Source organism: Leucoraja erinacea, chromosome 33 (assembly GCF_028641065.1).
Source record: "Leucoraja erinacea ecotype New England chromosome 33, Leri_hhj_1, whole genome shotgun sequence".
Classification (NCBI taxonomy): domain Eukaryota; kingdom Metazoa; phylum Chordata; class Chondrichthyes; order Rajiformes; family Rajidae; genus Leucoraja; species Leucoraja erinaceus.
Window position 1 is genome coordinate 1979496 of NC_073409.1, and position 13234 is coordinate 1992729.

Below are 13234 nucleotides of genomic sequence, written 5' to 3' on the forward strand. Positions count from 1 at the left end.
ATAACGTTGTGCGTTCCCGATACCTCAAGGACTGCAACAGCTCAAGAAAGGAGTCACCACTGCCTTCTGCAGCGGAATCGGGGATGGCCAATTAAATGCTGGCTCTGTCTGTAACTCACCTGGAATGACCAAGAAAACAGGTATAGGAAGGAACTGCAGATGCTGGTTTACGCAGAAGTAAGACACAAAAAGCTGGAGTAACTCAGTGGGAGAGGCAGCATCATTGGAGAGAAGGAATGGGTGACGTTTTGGGTTGAGACCCTTCTTCAGACTGATTCCATTATTCCCATCATTTCCATTATTGTCCTTCAATTAATAAAGGAACAAAAAACCTGGTATTCTGGTCATGAATAAGAAAAAAATCATGTAATTAAACCCTTGAAGTAACTGCTGTCTGTGGGATGGACTTGTGCTGAAGTTGCAGTTGTTGCCCCATTAGCCACGGTACAATAGAAAGCACACCACCAACTAATACACTATTAACTTCAAAGCACTTTGAGACTGAGACATGAAAGCCAAAGGTGAAAATAACTCTTTGATTCTAATTGCAGATTAAGGTGACTGCTTTAATTAGATCAGTGGTGGTTTGAACAGAATTGAATGCCATAATTTGCCCTTAATTTGTAATTGGGGAGAAGTCTTGGTTGGCTTGCTGGCGTTCATTGGCTGCATACAATTGCACTAGGAAGGTTAAAAAATGGACTTCGTCAAGCCAAGTTTATTCGTCACATAGATACATAGAAACATAGAAAATAGGTGCAGGAGTAGGCCATTCGGCCCTTCGAGCCTGCACCGCCATTCAATATGATCATGGCTGATCATCCAACTCAGTATCCCGTACCTGCCTTGTCTCCATACCCCCTGATCCCTTTAGCCACAAGGGCCATATACACATACAACATGTGCAGTGAAATGAAAAGTGGCAATGCTCGCGGACTTTGTGCAAAGACAAACAAACAACCAAACAAACTACAAACAGAATGTAACAGAAGAGACAGAATCAACGGGAAAAGTATCACAATAATGCCTAAAGAAGGGTGGCATGGTGGCACAGTGGTAGAGTTGCTGCCTCACAGCACCAGAGACCTGGGTTCCATCCTGACTTCAGGTGCTGTCTGACTCTGTACAGAGTTTGTAGGTTCTCCCTGTGACAGCGTAGGTTTTCTCTGGATAGCTGTTGTTGTTGCCTCTGGCTCCCTCAGCCCATTAACTGCATGCACCATTGGTCATTTGTCAGCCTGGGGAAAAGAACTGGCATTAGTTTGAGTTTAGTTTAATTTAGAGATACTGCGTGGAAACAGGCCCTTCGGTCCATCGGGTCCATGCTGACCAGCGATCCCCGCACATTAACACTATCCTACACACACTAGAGACAATATTTTAACCTTTTTTTTTTACCAAAGCCAATTAACCTACAAACCTGCACGTCTTTGTCGTGTAGGAGTAAACCGGAGACCCGGAGAAAAACCCATGTGATCACAGGAAGAACGTACAAACTCCACTCAGACAGCACCTGAGGTCAGGATTGAACCCGGGTCTCTGGTGCTGTGTTGCAGCAACTCTACCGCTGCGCCACCGTGTCAGCTCTGTGTGATGCACCACCATCTGCTGCCTTGGCCTCTCTTCAACTGTCTCACCACCTTTCCATGCCTCGGGCTCTGCTCCATCCTGTTCAAACGTTGCGTGGCTCGCTTCAGATGCTTCCTCAGATGGAACCACTTTCCCTGCAGTTTGCAACCACAAAAAACAAAATGGTATTGCTCCACATTATCTCCGATGAAATGAACCTCTGCATTCCCTCCCTTGGCTTTCATCCATTCACCAAACAGTTACCCACACCAAGGATACATCCATCTCTCTCCACTGGCTGCCCTGCTTCATATTCACTCACAAACCAAAATACCATCATCCATTTCCCCTTCAGATGATGCCCGACCCACTGAGTTCCTCCAGCACACTCCATTTCTCCCCATCTCAATCTTCCAATCTTGCCCCCAAACCTTTGTAGGATGGATAGATAGATAGATAGGTAGGTAGATAGGTAGATAGGTAGATAGGTAGATGGGTAGATAGATAGATAGATACACAGATAGATACACAGATAGATACACAGATAGATACATAGATAGATAGATAGATAGATAGATAGCGAGAGATATAGATAGGTAGATGGGTAGATAGATAGATAGATAGATAGATAGATGGATAGATAGATAGATAGATAGATATATATAGTGTTTAAGAAGGAACTGCAGATGCTGGAAAATCGAATGTACACAAAAATGCTGGAGAAACTCAGTGGGTGCAGCAGCATCTATGGAGCGAAGGAAATAGGCAACGTTTCGGGCCGAAACCCTTGGGGTTTCAGCCCGAAACATTGCCTATTTCCTTCGCTCCATAGATGCTGCTGCACCCGCTGAGTTTCTCCAGCATTTTGGTGTACCATAGATGGATGGATAGATGGATAGATGGATAGATGGATAGATAGATAGATAGATAGATAGATAGATAGATAGATAGATAGATAGATAGATGACTTTAGAGGTATAGCACAGAAAAAGACCCTTCGGCCCACCGAGTAAGTGCCGACCAGCAATCACCCCCTGTACACTAGCACTATCCTACACACACTAGCGACAGTTTACAATTTTACAGAAGCCAATTAACCCACAAACCTGTACGTCTGTGGAGTGTGAGACGGAGAGAGAGAGATAGAGATATATAGAATGGGTAGATGACTGGAAGGGCAGATGGCTCCATAAATCAATGGAGTGGGTAACTGAAACTTCAACGGGCAGACTAAAAATAGTTTTGTTCTTCAACGTGTGATATATTGTAGACACGGCCGCAGACAGCCAGTCAGACGGATGAACGGATGGGTGCATAGACAGAGAGACAGACACATTTAGAAATGGATCGACAGATACATTATAAATATTGTACCAATTGAATTGCCACAGGGTCTGGTAAAATAAATGATTGTCACCAACAGCAGTTCAGTGCATCAGGTAATGTTCAGTATCATTCATTTTAAAAGCTCATTCCTCAACGAAAAACTCAATTAGAATGGTTTCTTAAGCCTGGCATGGAGTACTATTAATCCTGTAGCAACTTCAGGCTGGATTTATCGAGAGTTCTGGGCTTCTCATAGCAGCAAACTAATTGCAAAGGATCCTGCTGATATGCCACAGATACATTCACGTTTTGTGTAATGTACGTTTTCACAGGAGATAACTGCACTTGGCTTGTCGATGGCACCAGCTAGGGCGAGCTGGAGAGCAAATCAGTCGACTCAAGCTGCCGACATTAATCTTTTTCTCCAGCGGGCTCCATAGAATATATTCTGGAGTCTTGTCACCTGCTGCTTTTAAATGTTAATTTTCCTTCAGCGGTATCCATCACTCCCTAACTCTTTGTTCAAAGCTCCCACACTCAGTCCCACCCTGGCAATAAATCCTCGTGCAAATGACATCAACTGTCTTGAAGGAGCGCTTGGCCTCATGACAAGTTATTGCTCAATTTGATGCAGAGTTTGTTCAAATGTAATATCTCCTGCAAGGAGTCATTGGGGGTTTTAAGTTGAGCAATCTATTCTCAAGGTCTAAAAGCTCTTTCAAGAGTTTAGTCCATATACTTGTATCGTTTTCACTTTGCTTTGGCAACACCACAAAGCCTAATTTGCATTTTTTCCAGAGAGTTTGGGTTGTTCCCAAGGTGACATGAAATATTGGACAATACAGTGGGTGGCATCTACTGGGCAGCACAGTGGTGCAGCGGTAGAGTTGCTGCCTCACAGCTCCAGGGACCAGCAAGTCCAAGGCACGCTGGGCATAAGATGAACTGCGGAGAGAACTCAGTGGGTCGAGCAGCATCTGTGGAGGCAAAGGAACAGGTGACGTTTTGGGCCAAGACCCTGCGTCAGTTCTGTAGCCCCAACGCAGCTTATTGGGCTGAGGAGATGTGTGAAGATTCAGAGGAGAGAATGGAAGAAAACGGGAGCAAATAACACACGTATTTAGTGAGGGCATGAACATTTTAGAAAGGAGGTGAGGAGGAACTGCTTTAGTCAGAGGGCAGTTAATCTGTGGAACTCATTGCCACTGGGGGCTGTGGAGGCCAAGTCAGTGGATAGTTTTAAGGCCGAGATAGACAAATTCTTGAAAGAAAATGGGATTAAGAGGCAGAGATCAGGCATGATTGAATGGTGGAGTAGATGGGCCGAATGGCCTAATTCTACTCCTATAGCTTGTGAACTTTTGAGCATAAAATGGCCTGTGCACGTTTGTACTTGTGGAAATGTATCTGTATTCGCATTGTAAACTATTACTCTGAAGAAGGTCTGTAGAAGGGTCTCGTCCCGAAACGTCACCCATTCCTTCACTCCAGAGATGCTGCCTGTCCGGCTGAGTTACTCCAGCATTTTGTGTCTACCTTCGGTGTAAACCAGCATCTGCAGTTCCTTCCTACACACTGTTACTGCTGATGTTTGGAGGGCAGCATGTCCAGGGTAAATGTGGCATTGTGCTGAGGGAGAAGGCTAATTTTAACTTTCAGCACAAGAATAAACCAGGCAACTCAGCTGGCAATTATGAACCTCCCTATTCACTTCAAGCACCACTGGCTGGGAGATAATTAACTGTACATTGTCACTAAGAGGGCTTCAATGGTCAACCATCTGAAATCCACGGTCCTTAGGATCCTGCAGTATGGCTCGGGCTTGCCACCCAGTGGCTGAACATGAACACTGCGTGCAGACAAATCCTCTCTCAATTCCATTCACAAACTATTGTATTGTATTGTATTGTATATCTTTATTGTAATTTCCTGAGTATTCACATACCCAGAGGAAACAAAAAAACGTTGCTCAACCAGTGTCCATTCAGTGTGCATTAAAAATAAATAGAAATAAAAAATACATGTATCATGAACAAATTTAACACTCTACTAAACATTCAACAGGCGTTCCGATCGGCAGCGGCACAACAGTGGCTCTGCTGCAGTGTGTCCAGGTTGGGGGTTTGTGCGCGATACTTGGCATTCCAACTAACCCATTTATCTATTTTAATGAATGTATACAAATCACCTCATGAAACGGGTCATTTAGCCCATTGAAAATATACTGGCTCGCACCCATTTCTCCAGTAATTTTCCCTGTAACCTATTTCCCTCAAATTCTCTACAGCCAAAGTTTACTCAGCAGGTCAGGCAGCATCTCTGGAGAAAAGGAGCAGGTGACATTTCGGGTCAAGGCCCTTCTTCAGACTGGATGTCAGACCCAAAACATCACCTATTCCTTCTCTCCAGAGACGCTGCCTGTCCTCAAGATTCAAGAATGTTTTATTGTCCTGCTGAGTTACTCCAGCATTTTGTGTCTATCTTCGGTGTAAACCAGCATCTGCAGTTCCTTATTTCTAGAAGCTACAACCAATGTGAGGCTGCAATTCTATAATTTGCACCACTTGAGTCTCGCCAGCATATTGTGTAAACATAGAGTACTCAATCTGAAACTAGGCTGGGCTACACACAAGCTAGGGGTACTGTCCGATTCACCTCTACCCCATTGCGGACATTGGACATTGTCCATTGAACTGATGCTGAGAACTATATTCTGCACTCTGTATCTGCAGGAAGGAACTGCAGATGCTGGTTTAAACCGAAGATAGACACAAAATGCTGGAGTAACTCAGCGGGACAGGCAGCATTTCTGGAGAGAAGGAATGGGTGACCTGAAGAAGGGTCTCGACCCAAAACTGCACCCATTCCTTCTCTCCAGAGATGCTGTCTGTCCCGCTGAGTTACTCCAGCATTCTGTGTCTATCTTCTACACTCTGTATCTTCCCTTTTGCTCTACCTATTGTACTGGAGTTTGACTTGTTTGTATTTATGTCTAGTATTATCCCATCTAGCTCACAAGCAAAACAAAGCTTTTTACTGTACCTCGGTACACGTGACAGTAATAATTTCTGCTACCAGAGGAGGGGGCTCTTTCAACAAACAAATTCTCTTGAGCTTCTCCATAGAAAACCTAAGCATTGGTTTCATGAAATGTCGAACAGCATCCAGCCATTTTGCATCCTCACTGTCAGACAGCGCACAGCCAATGAAAGGTCACTGCAATTTTCACCACTAACAGCATACTTGAATTTCAGACGGGTATGTATTGATTTCTGCTGCATTACAGAACCATCTGCTTTTACTCGGAAGTTAAAGTCCCTGCTATGTTGTGCAGCCTCTGTCACCAGGTGTAGAGGCAAGGTGATGCTGACTCCCTTCAGAGGAGTGCTCCACCTTGGCTATTCTAAGTCCATGCCAGCTAAATGCTCTACAGATGCTGCCTGACCTCTAGTTTAGTTTGGAGATGTAGGCTCTGGATGGGTGACATTTTGGCTGAAACATCACCCATCCTTTTTCTCCAGAGATGCTGCCTGACCCGCTGAGTTGTGCCTGCACTTTGTATCCATCACAGTTTAGTTTAGAGATACAGCGTGGAAACAGCCCTTTGGCCCATGCCGACCAGTGACCTCTGTGTACTAACACTACCCTACACACACACACTAGGGACAATTTACAATTCTTACCGAATGCAGATGCCGAGAAGTGTGTTCAGCTCAGGCTGAACAATTTCTAATCTTGTCACGTGGACTTGATAAGAAGAAGACCCATGTTGCTTTTTTAATGTAACAAACTTTGATGAATTACTAGATCAAATGTGCTCTGAAAATCCACATATATCACATCCTGTCGTTAATACAATAGTTTCTCCAGCATTTTTGTCCATCCTCTTATTCTCTGTTTGTTCCAACCTTCAACAACAGCCATGTACAATTGCTCTGTTATTGAACTATAGGGAATCTGATTGATTTCTAGAGCCCTGCTGCTCTGTGTTTACTAATTGATGATATATTTTGCTGACAACCAGTTGCAGACTAACAAGACATATTGATCTCGATTTGCCATCTCTTGTATTGAATGGATAGATCCCATTTGTTATCTGTGATGTTTCTGAATTTAGAGTCCTTTGGAAGACCATCTTTCTTGACCAACCTTTATATCTGCAAATGTTTTCTATTCCTCCCTTAAATATTTGATGGTGATTTGTTATTTTCTTTGCTAACCCCGTGTCTTTGCTATATTGTAATAGAAAGGAACTGCAGATGCTGGTTTAAACCCAAAGTAGACACAAAGTGCTGGAGTAACTCAGCCAGTCAGGCAGCATCTCTGGAGAACATGGATGGGTGATGTTTTGGGTTGGGACCCTTCTTCACTTTGAAAATGGACAGGCAATGTTTTGTTCCCTAGTGTGTAGGATAATAATAATAATAATAAGCGACCCCTTTCGACAGCCATCTTGGAAAAGACTAAAAACTTACACAAAAACAATCGCTCTACAATGTTACCACAAAAGTCCCCATCCGCAAAAAAGTCAGGCCTATATCAACCACAGTTGTTTCTAAAAATGTTTTATTTTGGCCGGGTGCCCCCCGTTACCAGATCCACAGCGGTACCATTTGGATATTTTCCTGTTGGGGACTATTTCCGAAGCCGACAAGGTCGCGCCGGGTTGTAGGCTCCCGATGTAGTTCCGTAAATGCTCCGACCCGCACCCGGAGGTCTTTTGGAACAGTGGTCTGCTTCCAGCGCGGCTGCTAGGCAGGCAGTCTCATCTCTTCCAAGTGCTAGTGTTTCGAACGAAGCCGAGGTTTGGGTAAATCCACATTTTGGTAGGCCACGAGGACGGGTCGATGGGAGCCTATTTTTGCCACCGACCATTAGGGACCTAGATAATATTTTTTCCCTTTATTAGCCCATTTCTAATTAAGAAGAATTAAAAACTTTTTTTTTTTAATGAACACATTCAATTCGTGGTTACTTTCCGATATTCCAAAAATGATCCATTCTGCTTTTGGTACCAGTTTTATTTTTAATAATTTTGCAGGAAGGAACTGCAGATGCTCAAATATTTCGTTCCAAATTTTTTGAATTTTTATACAGAAAACAAAAGAGTGCGCTATGGTAGCTTCTTGTGACTGACATTTATCACAAATGCCTGACCCGATGAGTTACTCCAGCATCTCGTGTCTTTGCTATTTCCGTGAGTTGATTTAACTATAGTGTATACTTGAATTGATTCAATGAGAATGAAAGGTTCTAAATAAATAGTTGAACTAGGACTCCCTGCTTGGTGTTGAAGTGAACATGATATTTAATGACACGTTGTGTAAATGGAGAAGGCGGCGGCTACAATTACTCCAGCAGTTTCCACGAGTAAAGAATGGACCTGCAGATCAAAAATGTATTTACAGTGAGATAAGCAATCACGTCAGAGTTTCAGGAATGTATGTTGGACTGTGGCCAGCATCAGGGTGTCAAACCACCTTCAGCTGAGACCAGGAAGGGGACGGAGGACTTCAGTCAAGGGAAACTGGGTGAGCAGGTGGCACGGTGGCGCAGCGGTAGAGTTGCTGCCTCACAGCAGCGCCAGAGACCCAGGTTCGATCCTGACTGCCGGTGCTGTCTGTACGGAGTTTGTACGTTCTCCCCGTGACCTGTGTGGGTTTTCTCCGGGTGCTCCGGCTTCCTCCCACATTCCATAGACGTGCAGTAATGTAGGTTATTAGGCTTGGTATAAATGTCAATTGTCCCCAGTGCATGTAGGACAGCGTTAATGTGCGGGGATCGCTAGTCGGCACGGACTCGGTGGGCCGAAGGGCCTGTTTCCGTGCAGTATCTCTAAAAAAAGCAGGAAACTCATGTCAGAGCTAGACAAGAGGTTGCCCGGGGCTGATTTCACCCTACAATGCCCTGGCAAACACAGGCTAAGGGAGAACTGTACAGTCATTCATCAATTTGAAGAATGCAATCATCCAGGAAAATCTCTTCCTATTTAACGTTAAGGTTGAACAGAGTGCACAGTGGAGATGGAGTTACCTGTTGCCTTGTATCACTACAGATAAACAAGACTCGATCTAACATACAAGAAGCAGAACAAGCCCATCTCACTGCATGCAACACAAAATGCTGAGAATGTGAAAGGCTATTAATTATATGTAGCAAAAACAGAACAATGAATTTCTAACCTTTCATAACCAGTGTGAAGAAGGGTCTCGACCCGAAATGTCACCCATTCCTTCTCTCCAGAAATGCTGCCTGTCCCGCTGAGTTACTCCAGCAATTTGTATCTATATTAGGTCAGTAACTACAGTACTCAGAGGAACCACAATAAACGAAAGCAATAACTTAAACGTTGAGGTTTCTGTTTTGGGAGGTGATGGAGTAGATAACGTGCAAACTCCACAAAGTTAGCAGGTTTGAGCCAAGGTTGCAGGGGCTGTGAGGCAGCACCATTGTGCCACCGTGTGTACTTCAGAACATTATAATGTGAGCGCTGACAGGTCTAGTCCTGTAATTGTGTGTGCGCCTCACCCCGTGTTTCACTGTTCTGATATAATTCTGAAGCTGACACCACCCATCTATTATGTCCAGCTAATACTCACTGAGTTTGCAGCTGTAAGTTTGCCAAAAGTTGGTAATTAAACTTTAATAAAAATGCTCCACCTCCCCAGCCCCCCCAACCACCAGCCACAATAAAGTATGATTTTATTAAAAACACATCTCATTGTTTAAAATGTTTTCTCCACAGTGGCTTAGGGGTAGAGTTGCTGCCTCACAGAGCCAGAGACCAGGGTTCGATCCTGACTACGGGTCTGTACAGAGTTCGTACATTCTCCCCGTGACCGTGTGGGTTTGCTCCGCGACCTTCGGTTTCCTCCCACACTCCAAAGACGTACAGGTTTGTAGGTTAATTGGCTTGGTATAAATGTAAATTGTCCCTAGTGTGTGTAGGATAGTGTTCGTGTGCAGGGATAGCTGGTCGGCGCGGACTCGGTGGGCCAAAGGGCCTGTTTCTGCGCTGTATCTCTAAACTAAACTAAACTAAGCAACTGCTCCTTCATCATAGTCAAACTTGAACGATCTCAAAGCTTTCAGCAGAGCAGGAGCAAAGAATTGTGTTGGAAGGAACTGCAGATGCTGGTTTAAAATGAAGATAGACACAAAATGCTGGAGTAAATCAGCGGGACAGGCAGCATCTCTGGAGAGAAGGAATAGGTGACGTTTCGGGTCTGAAGAAGGGTCTTGACGCAAAACCTCACCCATTCCTTCTCTCCAGAGATGCTGCCTGTCCCGCTGAGTTACTCCAGCATTTTGTGTCTGTCTTAGAAGCAAATGTTTCTCTGGCGTCCGAACAATATTATTTTCATCGGCATTTTCATGATTATACTTCAAAGAAATAGTTTAGTGGTTACAAACATTTGCCAGAGGACACTATGGGTTGGGTTGAAGTTGGTTTGCAGGTATTGGCTGAGGAATAACTTGGCCAAGACAGCATAGACAACTCCCTTGCTGACTGTCCCAAATAATGTGACAAGTTCTTCTGTGTTGACACTGACAAGCAGATAGGACTCAGTTTAAATGTTCATGTGAAAGAAAGCTGTCCAGAATGTGTTTAAGAAAGAACTGCAGATGCTGGAAAAATTGAAGGTAGACAAAAATGCTGGTGAAACTCAGCAGGTGAGGCAGCATCTTTAGAGCGAAGGAACAGGTGCTGCCTCACCCGCTGAGTTTCTCCAGCATTTTTATCCAGAAAGTGTAGCACTCTCTTGAGTCAAGAGAGTTAAGGGCCTGTCCCACTTACACGATTTTTTCGGCACCCGTCATAGTTGCAGCAGGTCACCGAAAATTTTCAACATGTTGAAAATCCAGCGGCGACCAGAAAATGGTATGACTCTTTGGGCGACTAGACACGATCATACAGGCGACACATGTCACGGGGTGCCGACATTCACACCATTTTCCTCATGCGTTACTTCCACCTAATTAGCCAGATAAGATTTGCTTATAACAAATTTGCCGGTAACAAATCCGTGCTGGCTTCTACCAATCAATGCCCTGAGGTACGGTGGCGCAGCGGTACAGTTGCTGACTCACAGCGCCAGAGACCCGACTTCAATCCTGACTACGGGTGCTGTCTGTACGGAGTTTGTACGCTCTCCCTGTGACTTGCGTGGGTTTTCTCCGGGTGCTCCGGTTTCCTCCCACACTCCAAAGGCGTGCGGGTTTGTAGGTTAATTGGGTTGGTATAATTGTAAATTGTCCCTAGTGTGTAGGATAGTGCTAATGTACACGGACTCGGTGGGCCAAAGGGCCTGTTTCCACGCTGTATCTCTAAACTAAACTAAACTAAACTAAGGTTCATCCAAATCATTTGCTATGAGCTGAGGTCAGAATATGAACTGGGCTTGTCAGATATTATAGCATCATACAGCACATGGTAACAGGCCCTTCAGCCCAACTTGCCCACACTGGCTAACATGTCCCTGCTACAATAGTCTGCGTCCGCGTTAGCCCAAAATGATCAGCTTCAAAGATAAATTGTCACAACAGTTTCACCTGAATGTGGTTCTTAGTTAATTGATATGTTGCTTACCTTGGTGATGAAATTTAAACAGCAAGCATAGAAACATAGACAATAGGTGCAGGAGTCGGACATTCGGCCCTTCATGCCAGCACCGTCATTCAATATGATCATGGCTGATCATCCAAAATCAGTACCCAGTTCCTGCTTTCTCCCCCATATACCTTGATTCTGTTAGGCCTAAGAGCTCTCTCTTGAAAACATCCAGTGAATTAGCCTCCACTGCCTTCTGTGGCAGAGAATTCCACAGATTCACAAACCTTTTGTAATTTGTACTGTTTGTAATGTTTGGAATGTTTTCAGTATCATTAATCAACAAATATTAATCCCATAAGTATTTTATCAATGGTTGTAAGACGATGGGGTGTGGAGATAGTTTTTGTGGCAGTAAAACAGAGATGCCCCTTGTAATGAGACACAAGGAACTGCAGGTGCTGGGACCTGGAGAAAAATAACAGGGTGTTGGAGGAACTCAGCGGGTCAGGCAGTTGAGATGTACGGGTGTTGGGGTTACGGAGAGAAGGCAGGAGAGTGGGGTTAGGAGGGAGAGATAGATCAGCCATGATTGAATGGCGGAGTAGATCATTTTTACATTTACCAAGCCAATACAAGCCCGTACGTCTTTGAAGTGCAAGAGGGGAAATCGAAGATCTCGGAGAAAACCTACCCGGTCACGGGGAGAACGTATAAACTCTGTGCAGACAGCACCTGTAGTCAGGATCAAACCCGGGTCTCTGGCGCTGTAAGGGAACAACTCTACCGCTGCGCAACGTTCAAATATTTGATATTAGGTGGTTGGAAAAAGGGCCTTGGGGAATGGTACTGAAATATGTTTAATCTGTGAGCTAAAATCCTGCATGTACTGCCTGACAACGTTACACAGACAGATCCAATGGTGACTTGGTAAATACAAATATTGTAGAGGATAAGCAGCTGCAGGGATGTGATTCATTCAACGTGGCGGCACTAACATGGCATTACATTCTCCTCTGTGCTGGGTGATTCCTCGATTCCTCCAGTTTCGTTTTCATGACATCTAAAAATGCTCGCCCTTCCCCGCTGGCTCTCTGTGGAACTTCCACAATGAACGGACAGGGCAATGGGTGAGAAATGCCATTGTAGATACCTCTGTCATTGCTGGCCATTTGTGGTCAGGTTTACAGTGAGGCCTCAGCGGTGGCGGTGAGATCACGTGGGAATGGGGGCTTGGCTGTGGTGAAGCCTCGTGGGTCGACCCGCGGTCTACGGTCGATGAGAGGTGGGGCCGTGGGGGGGGGAGCAATGGTGGAGCCCGCGTACTTTGTAACTTTGTCAGTGCCGCTATTTGTATACATTGGGTTTACAAGCAAAGAATCTCACTGTGCCTTGTTACATGTGGCAATGAAGTGATTCACAGTCACGGTGGCGCAGCGGTAGAGTTGCTGCCTTACAGCGAATGCAGCGCCGGAGACCCGGGTTCAGTCCCAACTACGGGCGCTGTCTGTACGGAGTTTGTACGTTCTCCCCGTCATCTGCGTGGGTTTTCTCCGAGATCGTCAGTTTCCTCCCACACTCCAAAGACGTACAGGTTTGTAGGTTAATTGGCTTGGTAAATGTAACAATTGCCCCTAGTGTGTGTGTGTAGGATAGTGTTAATGTGTGGGGATCGCTGGTCATCCGAAGGGCCTGTTTCCACGCTGTATCTCTAAACTAAACTAAACTAAAGTGCTTACAAACTGGTCAGGGACAGTATTACTCGTCCACACTCCTTGCGTTCTTGCG